Raw genomic sequence first — 22,496 nt, 5'->3', positions numbered from 1 at the left:
GTGGAGATGGCCAGGTTGGTCCTGCAGACTACTTTTGGTCTTGCCTCTGGTACTTAAAATCAGTAACTGAACCTATAAGAACCTGTTTTCTTTTTATTAGGAAACTTTAGCTTAATTAGACTTTTATTAACCATATTAGAACTATTTAGATTTCCCTTTGATTGAACAGATATTTTGTGTTGATTACACTAGTCCCACTGGTTAGTGGTACAGTTTTTACCTGATATGATTCTTACCTGTTTTATTTTGGGAGATTTATTGGCCAATATAATATTTTATGGAGATTTTAATATTTCTTTAAAATGTAATTGGGGGTTATCTTAGTAGTAGAGCCCTTGTTGGGCATGAGGGAATCCCTGAGTTTCATACCCAGCACCACAAAAAGCTAAACTAAATCATTATAATACAAATAATATTATGCAGAAATATTAACATTGTTTATTATTATATTTAAAATACAGATATTACACTAATATTGTAATACAAAATAGCATAATTAATGAAAGACTGTTAAGTTACTCTAGAATTCATGAATTAAAATGTATTTTTCCTCATAAGGAATTTGTGTATGTAATATATTGTTTCATTTGTTCTTGATTCTACAAAAGTTGTAATAATGAATGTCATCTGGTTCATTTTTTACTCAGCAATATTAGGATTAATATTTGTTAGGATTTGTTCACTTTGTTGGGCAGATCTGTAGTATATTTGTCTCCACAGCTGTGTTATATTCCACTGAGAGAATATTCTACACTCTAATATCCACTTCTCATTTGTAGCATTTGAATGCGTGCTCTTTCCAGTGCTCTTTCATACGGCTCCCCGTGTGCTTTGTGTATAGCAAGCATTTGTGACAATGGAAGGTATAGTAGAGTCTGACTCCATCTTCTCCTGTTTGACTGCTTTTCCATGTTTATGGTTTCCAGCCCCACATCTCACTCCCTTTCTGACCCACATCTGGATGAGCCCATGAGGAAGCAGCCTGCTCCATTCCTTGGTACAGGTAGGAAATTCAAGGCACAGATGAAAAAGTTCATCCCAACCCCAGCCCAAGACCCTGTGTAAACCCTAATTCTCTTTCCCCTTCCCTTAAGGCAATTTGCACCAGCTTGGGAAACCTCCCCTGCTCTCTCCTTCCTTACCCTCTTGGTGAGTATGTGGCATTGACCACTGGGACTAGTGTGGTTAACACAACAGACTGTGCAACAGCAAAACCTGACTTTTGGGCTGCGGATGGCCGCGAGCTCTCTGTACTGTGCTGCTGCTTGAGTCAGGGCCTCCCTGCAAGCTGCACCATTTCCTCCTGCATCTGCTGAGTTCCACAGAGCCTTCACTATATATTTAACTCTTCTAAGGCAAAATTCATACTTGAAATTTAGGGTAGGGGGCCCTCCTTGCAAAGGTACTAGGTCTTGTCTCAGCTGGATGTATTTATGCATTACTTTGAATGTCTTGATTCCAGCACTTCTAAAAGCAGTTTGCTCAATAGGACTTTTCCTGTATTTTTGACAGGAGAAAGTTCCTGATCCTCAAGATCATAAGAAAAAAACATTCATGGCACTCTATGATATGGCCTGAGGTTCTAATTCAACCACGATCATGCAGGAGGTCACTAGACATCAGGTGAGGTGTCCTGGAGGAAGATACTTGTAAATGTGAACAGCATCAATGCTTCTGAATCATAAGAAGGAAATGCGAAAGAGGAAGAAAAAGAGAGAGGGAGAAAAATCTGGATATAAAAGGAAGAAATGAAAAATGTAAACAGTAACCTAAAATTTAACAGTACTGGAAATCTAATTTTTATTAAAAGAATTATTACACCAAAAAAGAAAGAAAGAAAGAAAGAAAGAAAGAAAGAAAGGAAGGAAGGAAGGAAGGAAGGGAGGGAGGGAGGGAGGGAGGGAGGGAGGGGCTGGGCTGGGGTTGTGGCTCAGTGGTAGAACACTTGCCTAGCATGCATGAGGCCCTGGGTTTGATTCTCATCACCACATCAAAATAAATAAATAAAATAAAGGTATTGTGTCCAATTGCAAATAACCAACTAAATAAATAAATAAGAAAGGGAACTGATTGATTTTGAGCCTCTGAAAATGCACCAACTGGAAACATTCATGATTTTAGCCAATACTGAGGCTTGAGTAGAATAGTTGTTATATACAGGAATCCCACTAAATTAAAAAAGGTAGCACCTATTATCTTAGAGAAAATTACTGAAGCACAAAATAAAGAACAAGCATCTTGCATTTTAATCATTAGAATTAATCATTGCCTTACCCAAATTACCCATAGTCAGCATACTTTTTTTTCCTAAAGTATGTAATGGACACATTGACCCTATGAGTAATAAATCAGAATTAAACTATGGTTATGATTTTGGCATGTTTAAATCAACTTGAGAAAGTGCACATTATTGTCCAGTTGTCCCAGTCAAAACAGTTGATGTTGCATAATGTAAATAAAATATAGTCTTCAAGGGTGATCCCCAGTGTCCAATACGAATATGTCCTGTTAACTAAACCTGGAAAGACTATCGGAGCCTTAAAGACATGGCTCTACCCATTAAGTCTTTTATACACAAAATTAGGAAAATCACTCCCCCCATCAATCAAACTAATAATTATTTTGCTGCTATAGGTTTGGTGAATACATTGTGTTCCATCTTATTTCAACAGCCCCTCAGCTACCTTTTTCCCCTATGTTTATGGGGACACAACATATCTGCTCACCTCAGGGTCCCTCAGCTGCCTTGGGATCTGCCAAGCAAGACCTTAATGCACTGAAGTTTCTCAAAGAGCACTGCCATTACATCATCATGATGACTGCCTCATTACAGGGATTCATTTGACACGCTCACTTAGGACATACAACTAAATATTCAAAAAGGAGCTCACGAAGAGAGTGGATTCTAGCTTCACACAGCACTGGGCCCCATCTGCTTGGCCAAATTCCTGAAAATTACTTGGTAAACCAACGTTGCTCCATTCCTGACACTGTGAAAAAGCAGTAACATCCCTTAGGATTTTGTTTAGGTTCCCAGGCACCCATTGCTCATTTACAAGTTTTGCTTAAGCATATATGTGCTGTTACTTAAACGAAGCATACTTTGAGTGAGGCTTTCTCCAACAAGAGTCTCAGCTACCATAGAGTGGTGCTCCAGCTAGTGCTCCTAGAGTCCTTCAATGCAGAGGTTCTGGAAACCTCATCTCATGTACTCTGTATTATTTGGGCCATCCTGATGGTGCTGAATTGTCTGTGAGCTGCTAATGTGAAAAGCCTCCCTTCTTAGCCCTGTGCTATACACCATCAGAGCAGAAAGTACTGCCACTTTCTGGGTTCTGGTGGAACCAGAGAATCTCTTAGTGCCTGGTGTGTGTGATCCTCCTGACCCTGCTGCCCATTATGCATAGGGTCACAGAAGGAGCAACCTACAATTATGGCACAGTCACTAAGCCTCTTGCTATAGGATGCAGCCCAACATGGGCCCTGGGAGTGTTCCCCCTATAAGAGGGAACGTCCATTCTGTGCTCAGTCCCTTGCCATATGCCACAGTGCTAGAGGGTGTCACTCCTTACCCAGTCTTCTTGGGTACCTTAAGAGTTGATCTTTTGAGACAAACTGAATGAGCAGCTGCTGCAATTTGCATTCTTAATAAATTGCATCGCCTCTATTGCATGCAATGGAGCTCAGTGGAGAACTGCTGTTTTTTACCCCTTAATCAAAATGTCACTGATAACAGGTCAATAAAGTTGGCCAAACTGAAAGCATTTTAGTTCTAGATACCCTAGCCAACAACCAGACATATCTATACACTTTATGAACTCGTTGTCTATTGAAAACAGTCTGGCTGTCTGTTCTAGCCAATAACCCAATTCCTTTTTCAAGGATCCTCCCATTGGAAAAAGAACTCTGAGAATCTCTTGTTTCACTGAGATGAATTAAATATAGTGAGCTCCTTTTTATCTTATTTAGAGATAGGATCTCACTAAGTTGCTTAGGGTCTCTCTAACTTGCTGAGGCTGGCTTTGAACTTGTGATCCTCCTGCTTCAGCCTCCTGAGTCACTGGGATTACAGGCATGCACTACTGTGTCCAACAATATTGAGTTTTTAAATGAGGTGTTCAATGAACCTAAGTCTCTTTTATCATTTTCAAACTTCTTTTTTTTTTTTGTGATTTAAGTCTTTTTTTAAAAATTTTTTTATTTTTTTCATCTTTCATACATTTGATTCAAGTGAGTAGAGCATTATAACAGTTCACTCAAACAAGATCAAAATCACATTAAGTAGAACCTGGCACATTTTGATCATGTGTCAAACATAAGGGAGTATTATAATAAAGAATGGGGCTCCATTATTTCAATGTATGAGTGCTGAAAACTTTTAAGCCTCAGTTTTCCTTCATCTCCTTGTGCTACATAGCTAGGCAAGATCATAAACAAACTCAGTGTTCCCTCTTTTGGTGGTAGTGGGACCTTTGATCCACACCTGAGAACCTCTGCCAGAATTTCAGCCCTGAGCATTATGAACAGCCTAAGCCAACCACTTTGCCCTGTTCTCTCCAGTTATTCTTGGCCACACTAGGAAAACCTTTCCTACTCTCCCAGAAAGCCTCATTTTGCAGGTAAGTGAAAAAAAAAATCCAACTTTATCAGCTAAACAAATACCAGTCTTGGCTCTAAATAGAGAATGGAAGTTATTCAATTGTTCTGCTCTAAAACATTAAACAGCCATGCTCTAAATTCAGCTAATCAATGTATGTAATTAGTGTTTAATTTTTCTTTTATTTTCATTTCCCTGAATACTAATAAGATGCCAAGTATCTCCATTTATTTTTATAGATCATAGATATTTCCTTTTCTAAGAAATGGTTGTTCCTGTCATTGGATCATGTTTCCATTGGGGTATGATTTTCTTATACATTTCTACATGTTCTCTACAAATACTGAATAGTTATTTAGCATTGTTGCATGTGTTATTATATCTCCTCCCAGTGTCTGGTGGCTGATCACTTTTTAAAATATGTCTCAATGATAGGAGTGCTTCATTTTAATATGGTCGAACTTATAATTTTATACTGCAGATAGCAGTTTTGGTACTCAACCCTAGGGCAGATAGGCTGTCACTTATATTTTCTTCTAAGAGTCAAAAATTAGATAATTATGTTTTTACTTAAGCCGGCATTGACTTTGTATATAGTATGAATTAGAAGATTATACATATTTTCCTACTTATAGCTTATTTTCTAGTTTAACATATTGAATATTTCTCTTTCTCTCACAACTTTTGGCATCTAGCAACATTACATATGTGTTGAACTGTCTCTAAATTTTCCTTTGTTCCTTTGGTCACTGTCTTTTCTCTTTCAATATGTAATGACCATATCTTTGTTGGTTTTGTATATTGAGGAAACTCTCTACTTGCTATTCAGAACTTTCTTGAGCACTTTGTTCTCTTGTGTTTTCATACATATTTTATTTTATCACATTTATGTATTGGTTTATTTTTGTGGTGCTGGGGATTAAAACTGCAGCCTTGACCACACTAGGAAAGCACTTTAATCACTGAGCTCCATCCACATTTTAGCACTCTGGAGAATCCTTGTATAATTTTTATTGAAGTGGGTTCAAATTTGCAGATCAATTTAGAAGTGGTAGCTTAAAAATATTAAGGACTAAGGGCTTAAATCAAAGATATGCACAGGATGTTAAACATATACCAAGGGAACAATTAACTTTTCTATCCATGAATATGGACTAAATCTTCATTATTAAGATCTTTTTGTACATATTTAAGTAAATTTTTAAAATTTTACACCTTCGAGAATGACATGGTTTCATTAGATTTATTTCAAGTTGCTTTTTACTCTTAGTTATAAAGTATTATTTAAGATAACTCATTCTCTTTCTCTCCCTCTCTCTCTCCCTTCAGTGTACTGTAGCACTTATTTTTCCTTACTCAATGAAGTGTTGCTGGGGGCTAATGTTCTCATATAACAGTAGAAAACTAAAAATTTGTCATCTCGTAAATATTTGAGTATATACACACACACACACAAAAAAAAAAACCTTACATAATTTAAAATGAATAAATTTACAGGTGTAAATGCAAACCGTTTCCAACTCAAGGCAAGTAATAACCAAAGGTGGGCAGGCGGGAAAACGTTGGTTAAGAATGGAAACTGGGTCCTAAGGCTGGGACTTTCCCACCCCGTTAGACCAGCGAGAAGTGACAACTAATCCAGGAATTCTTGCCAGCCCAAGCAATCCTGGAACAATCTGTCAGCGGACACATCAATACCCTGCGGAGATCACTGCTGTGGTCTCAGATTCGCTAAGCCACGGACTTCTCTTCTGCATGCATGCTTTCACCTCAGGCACCAGGTGACCAAGCCACAGGGACTAAGGGCTGAAGTCAAAGGTATGCCCAGGGCGTTAAACATATACCAAGGGAACAATTAACTTGAATACAGGGTCCAAATCAGCAACAAGTTCTACGATCCAGTGCTGACATCAGATACAAGCTTCAAAGAAAAATTTCTTTACCAAGGCTTATTCCAGTTTCATGAGGCTAACATGAGGGTGTATACTTTTGCCAGGGCAAATTTATACTTCAGCATCCCCTCTGAGGGAGGGGCGGGCGGACGTGCGAAGGCTGGCTGCCAGGGTCACGCCGGGCGCGGGCCCAGCGCTCTGGTCCTGCAGAGTTGGCTACTGCCACTCGCTCCCCGCCGCGCGCCAACGCCGGCTTCTAGTGTGCCGCTGGCCCTCCGCCCCTCTCTCCCTTCCTTCCTCCCTCCCTCCCACTCCCCTCCTGCTTCGGCGCCCATTCCCACTCCCCCTGCCGCCAGCCAGGCCAGGCGCAGAGGACAGGGGCGGGGGTCCTTGACGCCACCGCTGTCTGGCGTAGGCTCAGGCTAGGGCAGCGGAGCCCCAGGTGTGGCCATGAATTTACCGCGGGCGGCGTCCGCAGAGGCAGAGGAGGAAATGGAGTGGAGCTTCGCAGGAGGAAAGCCTGGACCAAGTGCTCTGGAAGGTGTTGGAGACCGAGTATCTGTCCACAGAAGCGACGACGCAGGATGAGGACTGAGGACGAGGACCTGGGAGGACCTTCCTGGTGCGAAGTTGCAGGCACCCGCAGGGAGAGGAAAATTGCAGAAAAAGAAGATCGCCATATGGCACAAGGACTGACTTATACCTTTGAGAGCCTCACCGGATGAGCAAAGCACCAGTAACCTGAAGGGTGTACTTGTGAGAAATGGAGGAAGTTTTGTTGTTGTTTTGTTTTGTTGGTACCTGGGCTTCAACTCAGGGGCACTCAACCACTAAGCCATATTCCCAGCCCCTTTTTTGTGTTTTATTTAGAAACAGGGTATCACTGAGTTGCTTAGGACCTTGCTAAATTGTTGAGGCTGGTTTTGAACCATCAGCCTCCTGAATCGCTGGGATCATAGACAGGTGCCACCACCACACCCAGCGAAGAAATGGAGGAAGTTTGAAGATGATTTATCACTGGGAACTGAAGCCAACCACCTCCATGAAAGTGATACTCAAATTGAAAACGGGAATAACATCTTGGCCAAAGAGAGAAGACTCCAGTTTCATCAGAAGAGGAGAAATGTGAAATGTGGGTGTGGGAAGAGCGTGGGACAGTCTCAAGAGTTTCAGAATTATTGGAACTTTGTGAGGAAGAGCTTGAAGAAATTCTTTGTAATCTTGGATTCGGACGAGATGAACCAGACATTGCTTCTAAAATTCCTTCCAGATTTTTAAATTCTTCATCATTTGCCACAAGGGATAGATATTAAGGCATTTTTTAACATTTATTTTTTAGTTATAGGTGCCTCACGCATGCCAGGTGAGTGCTCTTCCACTGAGCCACAACCTCAGCCCCAATATTAATGTATTTTTGAGTGCTCAAATGCAACCAATGACATGCTTACTATTAAGGCAAATGTGTTTTATATTTTATATTTTTTCTTCTTTATACTCTCAAGTCTCTGGGACTCCCCTTCAGAGAATTGGAAATATGTCCTCAGTGACCTCTACCAAGGAAACAGACTCACCTCACCTTTAGATATCTGAGTCACCTTTAACAATGCAAATCATTTAATGAAAACACTATCAAAACTAAATTTTTGATAAAACAGAGAAAGGAGAAGGTAGCAATCCTTCCCCAGCAGTTGAAAAAGGAAAGATTCCAAATGTTTCAATGATTGAAGAAAGTGGCAATAAAAATGATAAAAAAAAAATCTCAAAAAGTTGTAAAAAAGAAAGACTCATCTTCTATGTTAGCTACAGTTAAAGAAGAAGCCTCGGGTATTTCCTTAGGGGTTTTGCAGAATGCTGACACTGACAGATTTTCTGATGAAACAAATAGAGATTTTAACCAAAAAACTGAGAATGAACAAAATAAAGAGACTCAAAGTCATGAGAGTATATTGCCTGAGGAGTCTGTAGTAGGATCTGATTCAGGTGGTGATTTCAACATGTCCAAACACAGTGAGCTAGAAAATGTCCCTCTGTCTGCACTTGAAAATGAGCCCTGTGCACCATTGATGATCCCATCCATAAGAAATATAATGACATAACAGAAGGACTCCTTTGAAATGGAAGATGTTCAGAGTATAGAGGGAGAAGCTCCTCATGTTCTGTCCACTTATGAGCTAGGTCTCACTAAATCCAAAAGAGATCATCTGCTATGTACTTGCAAGTCAGCATTCTGATAGCAGTGGTTTTGCCAAAGATTCCATTCATGGGTCCCTGCAAGCCATGGGGAATAGTGCCGATAGTTGTGACAGTGAGACAACAGTCACATCATTTGGTGAGGACCTTATTACATCAATAGCGCAAGATCAACCTTATTTCAATGAGGCAGAGGAGGAATCTCTTACCCTTCTTCAGGACGGAAGAGCCAGGGCAGCAACAGTTGCTGAATGTGGGACTGCTGAGAATACCAGAAATATGCAATCCCCCTGTAGTCCAGAGGATCACATTCCTGAAAGTACCAAAACAGAAGAGGATTTGTCTTCAGCACAGACAGTAGAGCTCACGAGGGAAACAAGTGGTGAAAGTGATGTGAATTTGCCCAGTACACCACACACCATATTCTGAAACTTCTGGCTTCCGTTGAAGCAAAATGCAGTGATACGAGCTCTGAAAATACAGTGGGGCCTCCTTCTTCTGTGGACAGATTTAATACAGCTTTGCAAAGAGCTCAAATGAAAGTTTGTAACTCTGTCTAATCAAAGATTAGGGCGTAACCTGATAAAATCAAAAGATCTTTTTTAAAACAAAGATACTTGCTGGCAAAAGCTGGCTCTCCTCCAAGAAGGTCTCAGTCTTTACCAACAACTTTATTGAGCCCAGTAGGGGTTGTGTCCTCTGTCAATGTCCAGTTGTCACCAGGGAAAAGGACCAGCTACAGCCCACTTTCCTTCAGCTAATAAATACACACCCAAAGAGGAACAGGAAGGGGATAAAGGGGTGACTGAGCATGACAGTCAGTCTTTGGTTAAATCTACCATTTTCATCTCTTCATCATCTGTGAAGAAAGAAGAAGCCACCCAGAGTGAGATGACCAGGTTGGAAGAATGCCATCATGGAAGGACTCCTGCCTGTTCACAATTCATCCCAGCATAGATATCTCAGTCCACCTCTCCCTTCACTCCGTCTACTCTCAGGGGCAGGAAAGGCCCCTGTGTGAGCACATGAGAACTCTGAGCACACACAGTTTTTTCAATATCTCAGGTACCATCTGCAGTGCCTTTGCCTCCCCTATCAGGTGTCCTTACTCACACAGGTACGTTGCCTACCCTTACTGAATGTGCTCTGTGAATCCTCCTTCTGCCATAGAAATGCAGTTTCAAAGAGCGTTGCATGATATTAGAAACTCACTGCAGAATCTTTCATGGTACCCTGTGATGAGAGGACCTGATTTTGCTGCTCTTCCTTTTAGTACTTAGAAATCATCTCTTCTACATCTTTATGAAAATACTTTTCAGGAGCTTCAAGTAATGAGGCAAAGCCTGAATGATGATGGATTTAGAGTTGGCATTGCTGCATCAGCAGACCAAGGTTTGTCACCACATGACTGAGGAGGAAAGATATGAAGTTGATCTGCTGCAGGGTTTGAGAAATTCAGTCCGAATGGAACTTCAGGACTGCTTGTTGGACCTGAATGGACAGCTTCAGGCTGTGCAGGTGTCTTCTCCTTTCCACTCCTCAGCACTTGTGGGAATGTGTGGCAGCAGAAGCGCTGATAACTTGTCATTTCCTTCTCCACTTTACGTAATAGAACCAGTCACTGAACTGATAATGAAAACAGTCGTACTTGAAGTCTGAATTGGGCCTGGAACTTGGAGAAGTGGGATATGAACTCCCTCCTGGAGAAAGCTCAGAATCAGTTTTCTCCTACTCAGTATCAGATGTCGGGGTTGGGGGGGTGCTGCCTTGAACAGGAGCTGAGCACACCCCCTTAGCCTTGAGTAATGGGGGTGTGGAACTGGTATTGCACACAGTGCAAGGCAGGTGGGCTTCATCTTCTCTTGGCAAGAAAGTACAGCTCTGGGATTGGGCTACACCCCTGTGTTTGCTGTAACACAATCCTTTGCCTTATTTGGGTAGAATTTTCTATCAAATGTCATTCCCCTAAATAAAAACAGGGGTTTAGGATGCGCTCGCTCTCTTGCCTCTTGCCTCCTTTGGTCCTCTTTCCCTCCAGTGTGGGAGCTTAGGTCTCAAAACCATCCCTGACCCCCGAAAAAGGTATTTCTGTGTTTGTGTGATCTTTCGGTTGCCAGCACAATTCATGCGGAGTGACCCTGATTCCATTGCTTGCGCAGGTTGTGGTAGATAATCAGAGTCATCCTCTGTGTGTTCTGGTCCCTCTCATGCTAACAGAAGAACTGGAGTGCCTTCGGACTCTGTGCAGATGCCTCCAGAGTTGGAGAGTTCTGAAGAAGTTGGAGTAGCCAAAGAAGAAGCCTCATGGGTTGTAGGACCTAACTCTGAAGTGGAGGAAGGGTCTGGAAAACTCCCCCTAATGCCTGAAGAAATGCATAGAAATGTGGAGCAGAACAAGTTGCAGCAAGTCATGTGGTAGACTAAAGAGTCAATTGTTGGGGAAATCAGAAGGGAAATTGTAAGTTGACTTTTAGCAGCAGTATCTTCCAGTACAGCATCTAATCCTAAGCAAGATAGTCATTAAGTGAAATTTTTAGGTTGGCATGGATCCTATAGTTATGACTATTTGTGTTATCAATGATATACACTGGTGGAGGTGTTATCTGTACTTCAGAAGATACTGTCTGCTGAGCTGGGCTACTATATACAATGTGCTATGTGTTTCCCCTCGGTATATCTTTTCAAAAAATATACATAGAAACTAGATACTTTGCTGATTATTTATTTTTTTAATCTCTCAAAACTGTAGCAATTTGGAAAGGCCTAATATTTATTTGTATGTTGATATTTTTCCAATTGATTCTCTATGTAGAATTAATTATAAAACTTGAAGGCTTCCCGACATAACCAGTTTATAAATAACATACTTCTTCAGACTAGCTTCTTACAACACTGACCTCTATGAGGTATTTATTATGCAATAACTGATTCATTTTATGAGAGCTTGAAGCAATCAATGATTTTTCCTTCACTGCTGTTAATTAGTATCACTTCCAAGAAAACAAACTGTTCTGTTGTAAAAATTGCTCTTAATTCTTGAAGAGGCTACTGATAGCAGTAAGTTAGAATTACCTACAACTGCTCAATGTTCTTACACTGTAAAACTCATTGCTTTACCCCAAACAAATGTAATTTTATTACAGCTTACATATTATTTTTCTTTTGGAAATGTACCTTTTGTTAAATGCTATGTACTTTTGCATTGTCTAGATTTCTTATAAGGAGATGTTTCTTCTTCTGTGTTTTAAACTACATAATATTGTCAAAATAATGGGGCCTCTGACTTGAATGGATAGAAATGAATAAGCTGGTTTCTTATTTTTTCCAAATGGAAGTAATTTAGATTTGTTCTCCTCTTATATAAATTATTTGAATTCGGTATTAGCCAGTCAAAACTCTTTACTTTTATCAAAGAAAAAGGAAAATGGTTTCCTATTTGGCTTTATATGTGCTAAATAAATGTGAAAAGTGACAACAACAACAATAATAAAGAATCTGTTTATGCAGTAGGTGCCCAGAACCTTCTCAGTCCATCTAGAAGCATTTGCAGTGGAAAATGGAAGGGCCTAACTCAGTGTACTCCTGCTTGTTCATCCACATCTGCTGGAAAGTAGATTGTGAGGGCAGGATGGAGCTGCCAATCCACACAGAGTCCTTGTGCTCAGGGGGAGCAATAATCTTGATCTTCATGGTGCTGGGTGCCAGGCTGTGATCTTCTGAGTCCTGTCAGTGATGCCTGGATAAATGGTGGAGCCAACAGACAGCAGAGTGTTGGCATAGAGGTCATTGCAGATGTTGATCTCACACTTCATGATGGAGTTGAAGGTGGTCTTGTGGATGCCAGAGGATTCTGTACCCAGGAAAGAGGGCTGGAAGACTGCCTCTGGACACCAGGACCACTCATTACCAATGATGATCACCTTCCTGTGGGGCAGCTCGTAGCTCTTCTCAGGGAGGAAGAGGATGAAGCAGTGGCCAACTCCTTCTTGAAGTCCAGGACAACATAGCACAGCTTTTCCTTGATGTAACACATGATCTCCTGCTCTGCTCTGGTGGTGAAGCTATGGCTATGTTCTGTCAGAATCTTCATGAGGTAGTCTCAGGTCCTGGCCAGCCAGGTCCAGATGCAGGATGGTATGGGGAAGGGCATAGCCCTCACAGATGAGCTTTATGGGGGTGACCCAGTTACCAGAGTTCATAACAATGTCAGTGGTGCACCCAGAGGCATACAGGGACAGCACGAACTGGATGGCCACATATGTGCCAGTGTGTTGAAGGTCTCTAACATGATCTGAGTCATCTTCTCTCTGTTGGCCTTGAGGTTCAGGGGGGCCTCAGTCAACAGCACCCTGTGCTCCTCATGGGCCATATGCAGCTCATAGTAGAAGGTATGGTGCCAGATCTTCTCCATGTCGCCCCAGTTGGTGACAATGCTGTGCTCCATGGAGTACTTCAGGGTCAGGATGCTGAGCTTGCTCTGGGCCTGTCCACCATCATACCCTGGTGGTGGAGACGCCCAATGATGGAGGGGAACACAGTCCTGGGGGCGTCATTGCCAGCAAAGCCAGCTTTGCACATGCCGAAGCCATTGTCAGTGGTGAGCTTAGTGATTTCTTCTTCCCTTGTGATTGCAGAGCTGCAGGAGGACACGGAGCTTGGGCCAGCGCATGATCAAGATAATGCATTCTCACTGTTTCTGCTATTGTATATATGTTACACGTATATGTAATATATATATAATAGCATTGCTATCGACGTTTGTATGTTATAACACACTGCCATATTAATAATCTGTTTTTTGAATCTTAGCATTTTTAACTATAAACACAAATTTTACTTGTTTTGTTATGAAGTAAAAGTGAAGGAAACCACATAAAGTACCCACTTTACAAGTATCCTTTATTACATCTCCTTTGGCATTACCTTTTCTTTGCCCAGAAATGCTCTTCTTGTTCAGTGCAAGAGTGAATTTCATAATCCAGGAGCCCAGAAGAACTCTCAGTTAACCATCACCACATATCTTGTGCTCTGTATTCTACCTGCAGTAAATAATATATATATATATATATATATATATATATATATATATATATATTAAAATTGCATCTATACTGAACATATACAGATTTATTTTGTCTTTATTCTCTAAATAATACAACAACCATTCACATAATATTTACAATATCTTAAGTATTTTATGCAATCTAGAGATGATGACTTCAAATATACGGGAAGATGTATAGGTTATATGCACATTCTACACTACTTTAATAGAGTTTAAGCTTCTGTGTATTCTAGTATTTTCAAAGGTGGGGGTTCTGGAACCAATCCCCTGAGGATATATGTATTACTACATTTTTACAGGGCAGGGAAAAATAGCAAAAGATGTGTGCCCTTTTACCTAAGGACCTCACATGCTGTAAATTTAGTTAAAATGCAGAAGTGTTTGTATTTTCCTGGAAAAATCAGATGAAACTGTGAGATAACATGCACACAAATGCTTTGTTGCTTTCACTGCAACACCTAAGAGACAACACAGCATGGCTCTGGCTCAGTACATACTTCCAACACAGTTGTAGGGTGTGAATATAAGAGTCACTGTTTTAAAAGCTTACAGCTTTTTTTTTCATTGTTTTTCCCTCATAAGAATTTAAGTGAACCAAAAATTAAAAGATTATATAAATAAAAAGACTGTGACTTTGGTCATAGTAGATTTTTCAGAACCAAAAGATAACAATAATAACATGACAACAGTTTTACTTCAATGTCAGGAGTCCAGCACAGATATCCCACATAACTGAATGTGAGAGTATACTCCAGGTAAGTGAGGTATGTGTCAGAGTAACAGGTAATTTTTGGAAGATGCACCCCCTACACAAATGATCAAAATTTTAATACATTAATTGAATCTGGAATAAAGTTTTTTGTTATTTTTGTATTATTTTTACTCAGACACTTAACATATAATCCAACAATCATAGTTTTTCATCTTATCCAAATATGTTCACAACTTATTTCTACAAAAAATCCGGCACGTGCATGTTTATAGCAAATTTCTTCATAATTACTAAGAATTGGGAGAAACCAAAATGTCACTCAGTAGATTTATGTATAAACAAACCATAGTACATCCATATAGCAGAACATCATCCAATATTAAATATTAAAAAGAAATAAAAAATTAACAAAAAGACATGGAGGAGCCTTAAATGCAAATTGTAAAGTAAATGAAACCAATCTTTAAAACCATATATACTGTGTAATTCTAGTTGTCCTTCATTCAGGAAAAGATAAAATTGTGGATACAATAAAAATAGCCCTGAGCAGAAAGGTCTCAGGAGCAGGAGGAGTGATGAATAGCTGGGGCACAGGATTCTAAGGTGATGAAACCATACCATATGATACTGTAATGGTGGGATGAAACCATACCATATATACTATATGATACCATATGATAATGTATTTCATGTAATGACATAGAATACATGTCATTATCCTTTTGTCAAACTCATAGGACAAAAGAGTGAACCCTACTGCAAGCTTGATTTATTAGGAATGTATAAACACTGGCTAATCAATTATAACAAATGCCCCACACTAGTGTAAGTAGGGGAACCTGGAGGTTTTGAAAGAGGCATAAGGGAATTCTATTCTTTCCATTCAATATTTCTGTGAACGTACAGTTGTTCAAAAATAATATTTTACTTAAAAAGTATTAGCCAAGGGAGTTGAAGATTTATATCAAAGTATTCATGCAAGTTTCAGAAATTTAAAAATCAAATATTAGTGAAGACTTAGAGTAGGGGGCCTAGGAGACAGGGTGTGAGCTTGTGAGCTAAAGAGCCTGAGGATTAAAGTTCTAAATGTGACTTTGGTATTGGTGGTGTATTAAAAACTATTGCATTGTTCTCTCTAAATGGATGAATTTTGTGGTATGTGAATCATATCTCAATCTGATAAAATTGTGGAGGACCCTGGACTGGCAGTTAGAGACCAGCATCACCAAACCTTTTGATGAGTGTGGAGGAACGACCCATGTACTGCGGCTCAGCTGGTCACCTGATGGGCATTACTTTGTGTCTGCCCATGCAATGAACAATTCTGGCCCCACTGCCCAGATCATCGAGCGGGAGGGCTGGAAAACCAACATGGACTTTGTGGGACACCGGAAAGCTGTAACTGTTGTGAAATTCAACCCAAAAATCTTCAAAAAGAAGCAGAAGAATGGGAGTTCTGCAAAGCCCAGCTGCCCTTACTGCTGCTGTGCTGTTGGCAGCAAGGATTGCTCACTCTCTGTCTGGCTCACGTGTCTGAAACGGCCTCTGGTTGTCATCCATGAGCTGTTTGACAAATCCATCATGGATATTTCCTGGACTCTGAATGGGCTGGGCATCCTGGTGTGCTCCATGGATGGCTCTGTGGCATTCCTCGACTTCTCCCAGGATGAGCTTGGAGACCCCCTCAGTGAGGAGGAAAAGAGCCGCATTCACCAGTCCACCTATGGCAAGAGCCTGGCCATCATGACTGAGGCCCAGCTCTCCACAGCTGTCATCAAGAACCCAGAGATGCTCAAGTACCAACGGAGGCAGCAACAGCAGCAGTTAGACCAGAAGAGTGCCGCAGCCAGAGAGATGGGCTCAGCATCCTCAGTCGCGGGTGTTGTCAACGGGGAGAGTCTGGAAGATATTAGGAAGAATCTTGAGAAGTTGAGACTCGGACAGCAGATGGTCGAAGAAGAATCACGCCTCTCTGCATAGCTCAGCTGGACACTGGGGACTTCTCCACGGCATTCTTTAACAGCATCCCACTCTCGGGCTCACTGGCAGGCACCATGCTCTCCTCTCATAGCAGTCAGCAGCTACTGCCATTGGACTCCAGTACCCCCAACTCCTTCGGCGCCTCGAAGCCTTGCACAGAGCCTGTGGCAGCTGCCAGTGCCAGGCCTGCAGGCGAGTCTGTCAGTAAGGACAGTATGAATGCTACCTCTACTACTGCTGCATTGTCACCCTCCGTGTTAACAACCCCGTCCAAGATTGAACCCATGAAAGCATTTGACTCCCGATTCACAGAGCGGTCCAAAGCCACGCCAGGTGCTCCTTCCTTGACAAGTGTGACTTCGACGGCTGTTGAAAGGTTGAAAGAACAGAACCTTGTGAAAGAGCTGAGGCCCCGGGATCTCCTAGAGAGCAGCAGTGACAGTGATGAAAAGGTCCCCTTGGCTAAGCCATCCTCATTGTCCAAGCGAAAACTTGAGCTTGAGGTAGAGACAGTGGAAAAGAAGAAAAAGGGGCGTCCTCGGAAGGACTCCCGTCTCCTGCCTATGTCTCTGTCTGTCCAGTCTCCAGCCACAGAGAAGGAGGCCATGTGTCTGACTGCACCAGCACTTGCACTGAAGCTGCCAATACCAGGCCCCCAGAGAGCATTCACCCTCCAGGTGAGCTCTGACCCCTCCATGTACATTGAGGTTGAAAATGAAGTAACCACCGTGGGGAGTGTAAAACTGAGCCGACTGAAGTGCAACCGGGAAGGAAAGGAGTGGGAGACAGTGCTCACTAGCCGGATCCTCACTGCTGCCGGCAGCTGTGATGTGGTGTGTGTCGCCTGTGAAAAGAGGACGCTGTCGGTGTTCTCCACCTGTGGTCGCTGCCTCCTCCCTCCCATCCTCCTGCCGTCCCCGATCTCTACTTTGCACTGCACAGATTCCTATGTCATGGCGCTCACTGCTGCAGCTACACTGTCTGTCTGGGATGTTCACAGGCAGGTGGTTGTGGTGAAAGAAGAGTCTCTACACTCCATCTTGGCAGGAAGTGATATGACAGTGTCACAGATCTTGCTGATGCAGCATGGAATCCCAGTGATGAACCTATCTGATGGGAAAGCGTACTGCTTTAATCTGTCACTCTCTACGTGGAACCTGGTTTCTGACAAGCAAGACTCACTGACCCAATGTGCGGACTTTAGGAGCAGCCTGCCATCCCAGGATGCCATGCTGTGCTCAGGACCGTTAGCCATAATCCAGGGCCGCACCTCCAACTCTGGAAGGCAAGCTGCCCGGCTTTTCTCCGTGCCTCATGGGGTACAGCAGGAGACCACGCTGGCCTACCTAGAGAACCAGGTTGCAGCGGCACTCACCCTACAGTCCAGCCATGAGTACCGCCACTGGCTCCTTCTTTATGCACGTACCTCGTGAATGAAGGGATGGAATACCAACTTCGAGAAATATGCAAGGACTTACTGGGTCCGGTTCACTGCTCCACTGGAAGCCAGTGGGAGTCAACAGTAGTGGGTCTGCGGAAGAGGGAATTGCTAAAGGAGCTATTGCCAGTCATTGGGCAAAACCTCCGCTTCCAGCGCCTCTTCACCGAGTGTCAGGAACAACTCGACATCCTGAGGGACAAGTAGCCTGCCCCGACCTGCCCCAGCAGCAACAAGGGCGGGGCTACATTCTGACTGCTAATGATGCCCAGGGTTGCCTCTCACCTGGCCAGTCCGCAGTAGGAGGAGACGTTGGCAGGCAATGTGCTGTCCTGCACCAGCACCAGCCCAGCTCCCTAGGTGGACGTGCCCTGTGTCCTGGGCCTGTTCTTGCTTCAGAAAGGGACAGCTCATTCCTCTCTCCAGGGTCCCCATGCAGAGCTGGGGCTGGGGTTGTGCCCTTCTGCCCTGGGGCCAGCAAGATGTTCCTGGGCCTGCCATCTCCAATACGGCCCCATGGTGGACACTAGCCCCTGCAGCTCCAGGCACTGTGCTGCTTCAGCTATGACGAATGAGCCATTTGTGAGAGCAAGAATCTGCAAACATTAAGTGTTATACAGTCAGAAGACTGACTTCAGACCTATGTAAAAGGAAAGCTGTTCCAACACATGGACTATTTTTGTACTAGAATTTGCTAACTTGTAATATGGAATTTTTCTTTTGGCCAATAATCAGGATTTCCCTATAAGTAACTTGGACATTGGTCACTTGTAGGAAATTTAAACTCTAATTATGACAGCTACACTGAAAAATAATTGTACTGAAATTAACTTGTCTATTCATTTGGTTTAATTTTTAAATGTTTGTAAAAAGAGATGTTTTTGGGGGGATGGGGCAAATGGGAGGGTGATTTCTTTTGTAAGTGTAAAATAAATGAATATGCATTGGATACCAAAAAAAAAAAAATCAAAAGGCCTAGTTCTGTGCTGTTAACTTGAATGAATAGAATTTAATAGCTTTCTTTTGCTGAAATGCATGATGTGTATTCTGAGATCCTCACATATGATTTTTTTTGCCAGAAAGACAATAATGATTAAAAATATAAAATCTGGAATAAACATCAGTCTTTAACAGAGTTTAGTGAAGGTTCAGGAGAATTACAGAAGCTAGGGCCAGGAGGCATAAAATGTTTTCCTTCTAGATGACTGTTAGAATGTCAGAGCAATATTATCTAATATCAGCAGTGGTGACATGGAAAGAGTATAAAATGTGAATTTGGAATAAAATTTTAAGTATTTGTTTTTTAGTACAAGCAGTTCCAAGGACTGGGAACTGCTTGTACTAAAGGGGCACAACTCAGGGGGCACAACTGGGGGCACAACTCAGTGGCATAGCATTTTCCTAGCATATTTGAGGTTCTGGTTAGATCCCTAGCATAACACATAAACACACAAAAAGTTACAAGAACCCCTTTTCCCTAAATCACATGCACAGAAAGGCTAAAGTGTATAGCATCCTTCATCAAGCTGCCAAAGCAATAAAAAAGATGAATTTCCCCAACTCTGTAATTAGTACCAAGTCTAAGATCCTAGGATATTTGACCTAAACTTGAAGCATCTCATATGGATGGTTTTGGACTCTGAGTTTTGAGCACCAACCAATCATTTGGACTTTGAAAGAAATAGCCTTTGGCAGTAATGTCACCAGGGGGAGATACTCTTCATTATCTCAAAGGGCACTTTATATATCTATAAGCTTTTAGTGTAATTTATACCAAAGGTATTTAACCACCTAAAAATATAGAAAGTACATTTTTATATTTGTGTTATTTTCCCCTCAGATTAACAAAATACTTGAGATAACTGAATTGTGAAGAAAACCAGTTTGTTTTGGCCCACAATTTCAGTCTCCTGTCCATGATCAAGTGTATACACTACCTTCATGGTGTGGGTGCCCAATGGCAATAATGGGACCTCATTCTGGAGTAAAGTTGCTCACATCTTGGTCAAGAAACAAAAGAAAAAGAGGAAGATGAAAAGGTTAGAGTCCCATCATCCCCTGGAATAGCATGCTCCAGAGACCTAAGGACTTCTCACAAAGCCCCTCCCCATAAAAGTCCATCTTGCTTCCCAAAAGTACTGCCTTGGGGAATGAGCCATTAACATACAGACCTTTGGGGAACATTTATCTAAACCACTTAGTATTCTAAATTCTGATCATATTCTTAAAACTTATTGTCTTCAAAACATCTGTATACAGAACTGAATTTCAAAGGCCCACTTTAAGAGATATTACTGCACACAGACCAATTCTGTATGTTTTATAGGGAAGGATGGATTTCCGCAATATAGTACATACATATTGTGCTTTCCTTGTATGTTTGAATGATCTCTACAGGCTAACATTCATGGTATGTGTGCATAGAAAGTCTATTTAAGGCAAGATATAGAGTTTCATGTACTTTTTTCTTATAATTCATAAATATTAAAATGAGGTGACTAAAAATAAAACAACAAAAAATTAACTAAATTATTTTTCTAACACATTGAATCTAAATTCTAAAAAGTAATGCCTGTAGGAATTATTTCCAGGACAAAAACACATACATAATGTTTGAGAAAACAAAAAAATTCTTTTCAAAATGTGTACATGTATAATTATGTGTTAGTCAATGTCTATTTCTAAACCTTTATCCTCATCAGGCTCCATGCTCACCTTTCCAAAAAATATGATCACGTAAAGTCAATAACGCACAACTCTTTTTAAAAATGTGTGCACACTATATTTAAAAAGGTGAATTGAAACCCATGTTCAATTATTTAAATTCATGCTTCATCCTACAAACTGTAATATATTAAGTCATGTAGTGTCCCTAATAAATAACTAATATATATCAGAAATAATATAGGTTTAGAAGATAATATTGATCAGAAGAAATAATTTGAATTATTATAATTATTTGAAAAATAGGAAGATTTTTCATGAATCCTTTTAGGTCTATAGTCCACAGTTTGATGGTTTGGATGGAACTCTAGCCAAGAAAAAAGTCCTATCTATAATGTTTTCCCATGAAGATAAATCTTGAAGTGTAAAAGAAAAACAACAAGGGGGAATTAATCCAGTTTATGTTGATCCTTTATTTTATCAGCTATTACTTAAAGTCAATTTTAAATATGTTTAATAAAATTGAAGGAATTAAGTAAATAGTTTTTTAAGTATAGGCATGCCCATCCACGATGGTGTCTCCACTTAAATATGCATTAAAATGATAGGCTAAGATTTCAGAGCAGAATTTAGTTAGTTAAAGCTCCTAAAATCTTTTTCTAAAAGTCACAATCACTAATTTAAAATATTGTATTATTTTTATGGAGCCAAACTTTGCATTAAGCTTTGGAAGCAAAACTTTGCAACTTTGTCTTATTGATATTTGGGGACAGAGTTAAAGATACTTTTTACTGAATAAAATGTGTCTCTATTAAATTGAAATATTTAAAGTCTGATCATGAAAATAACACAGATAAACAGTGTCTAAAGTCAAAAAGCACCAAAACATTTTCCTTGAAAATCAACTTTCCAGCAGCTTTTACTTTGCCAAGTCTTATAATCTCAATGTGCTTGAGTTTCCTCAGCTATAAAATAGGAACGATAGGTTATTTGTTTTGGATGGTTCTGACATTAACCTTCCAAACAGCCACAATTTATAAACATAATGTTAGTACTAAGGTGATTTTTTTTTTATTTAGAAAGACCCAACTACAATAAAGCATGAATTTGTCATACTGTTTAAAATTGGTAACAATGTGTATTCAGCCCCAGTTTACAGTATTTTTTGCTTTTAGAGTGAATGAAGATTTTATTTTATTATATTTTAAAATAATTTCTAAGTGTTAGCAGGAAGACTGAGTATAATTCAGTTTTTATTTTCTATGGAACAGACTTGATAAACTGGAGACCCTGAAGCAGGTATACCCAAATGGTAGTGTCAGATTTTAGCTGTACCAGAGGCCTTTATGTGCTACACATAATTTGTATAAAGTTTTATATGTGCAAATTGGGTACATAAACAGCTCTCCATTTTTCTAAGGGAATTCAATGAATGTAGCATAGTGAATAAGCATAACTTTTATGCTCCTCAAAAAAAAATGGGAATGATAATGTTTGTAACTTCCACAACATTAATGTAGATTAATTGAGAGTCCTGAAACCATGCTTGTCAATAGGCTCTATGTACATTTAACTTACTATTAATACTATGACCTCAGGAGGTCCTTTAAATATCCTTGCCCACTTCTTGCTTCTACTCTCAAATATGATGTCTTCTTTTAAGGGGGCAACTATATGAAACACACTCATGTTTAGTAAATTTAAGATTTCAGGTATCTGACACAGTGATGCACACCTATAAACCCAGCAATTTGGAAAGCTGAGGTATGAGAATTGTGAGTTCAAAACCAGCCTCAGCAACTGAGAGAGATCCTAAGCAACTTAGTGAGATCCTGTATCAAAATAAAAAATGAAAAGGGCTGGGGATGCAGCTCAATGGTTCATCCCTGGGCGGTGGAGGGGGGGATTTCAACATTTAGAAAATGTTAACAAGATTTTTTATCCTTCTGAAGAGAATT

The 22,496-nt window shown here is 40.6% G+C and overlaps 4 pseudogenes; 3 read left to right on the top strand and 1 right to left on the bottom strand.

Moving 5' to 3' along the window:
* The first annotated feature begins 6,939 nt into the window (after positions 1-6,939).
* LOC143382854 (protein ITPRID2 pseudogene) lies at positions 6,940-7,185 on the top strand (annotated as a pseudogene).
* A 1,581-nt stretch (positions 7,186-8,766) lies between these two features.
* On the top strand, positions 8,767-11,203 carry LOC143638111 (protein ITPRID2 pseudogene; annotated as a pseudogene).
* A 1,010-nt stretch (positions 11,204-12,213) lies between these two features.
* LOC143382810 (actin, cytoplasmic 3-like) lies at positions 12,214-13,048 on the bottom strand (annotated as a pseudogene).
* Positions 13,049-15,599: 2,551 nt separating this feature from the next.
* LOC143382689 (protein HIRA pseudogene) lies at positions 15,600-18,139 on the top strand (annotated as a pseudogene).
* The last annotated feature ends 4,357 nt before the right edge of the window (positions 18,140-22,496 follow it).

This window comes from Callospermophilus lateralis, chromosome 17, assembly GCF_048772815.1.
Source record: "Callospermophilus lateralis isolate mCalLat2 chromosome 17, mCalLat2.hap1, whole genome shotgun sequence".
Classification (NCBI taxonomy): Eukaryota; Metazoa; Chordata; class Mammalia; order Rodentia; family Sciuridae; genus Callospermophilus; species Callospermophilus lateralis.
The sequence above is the reverse complement of the archived record's forward strand: the minus strand, read 5'-3'. Positions and strand labels throughout refer to the sequence as shown.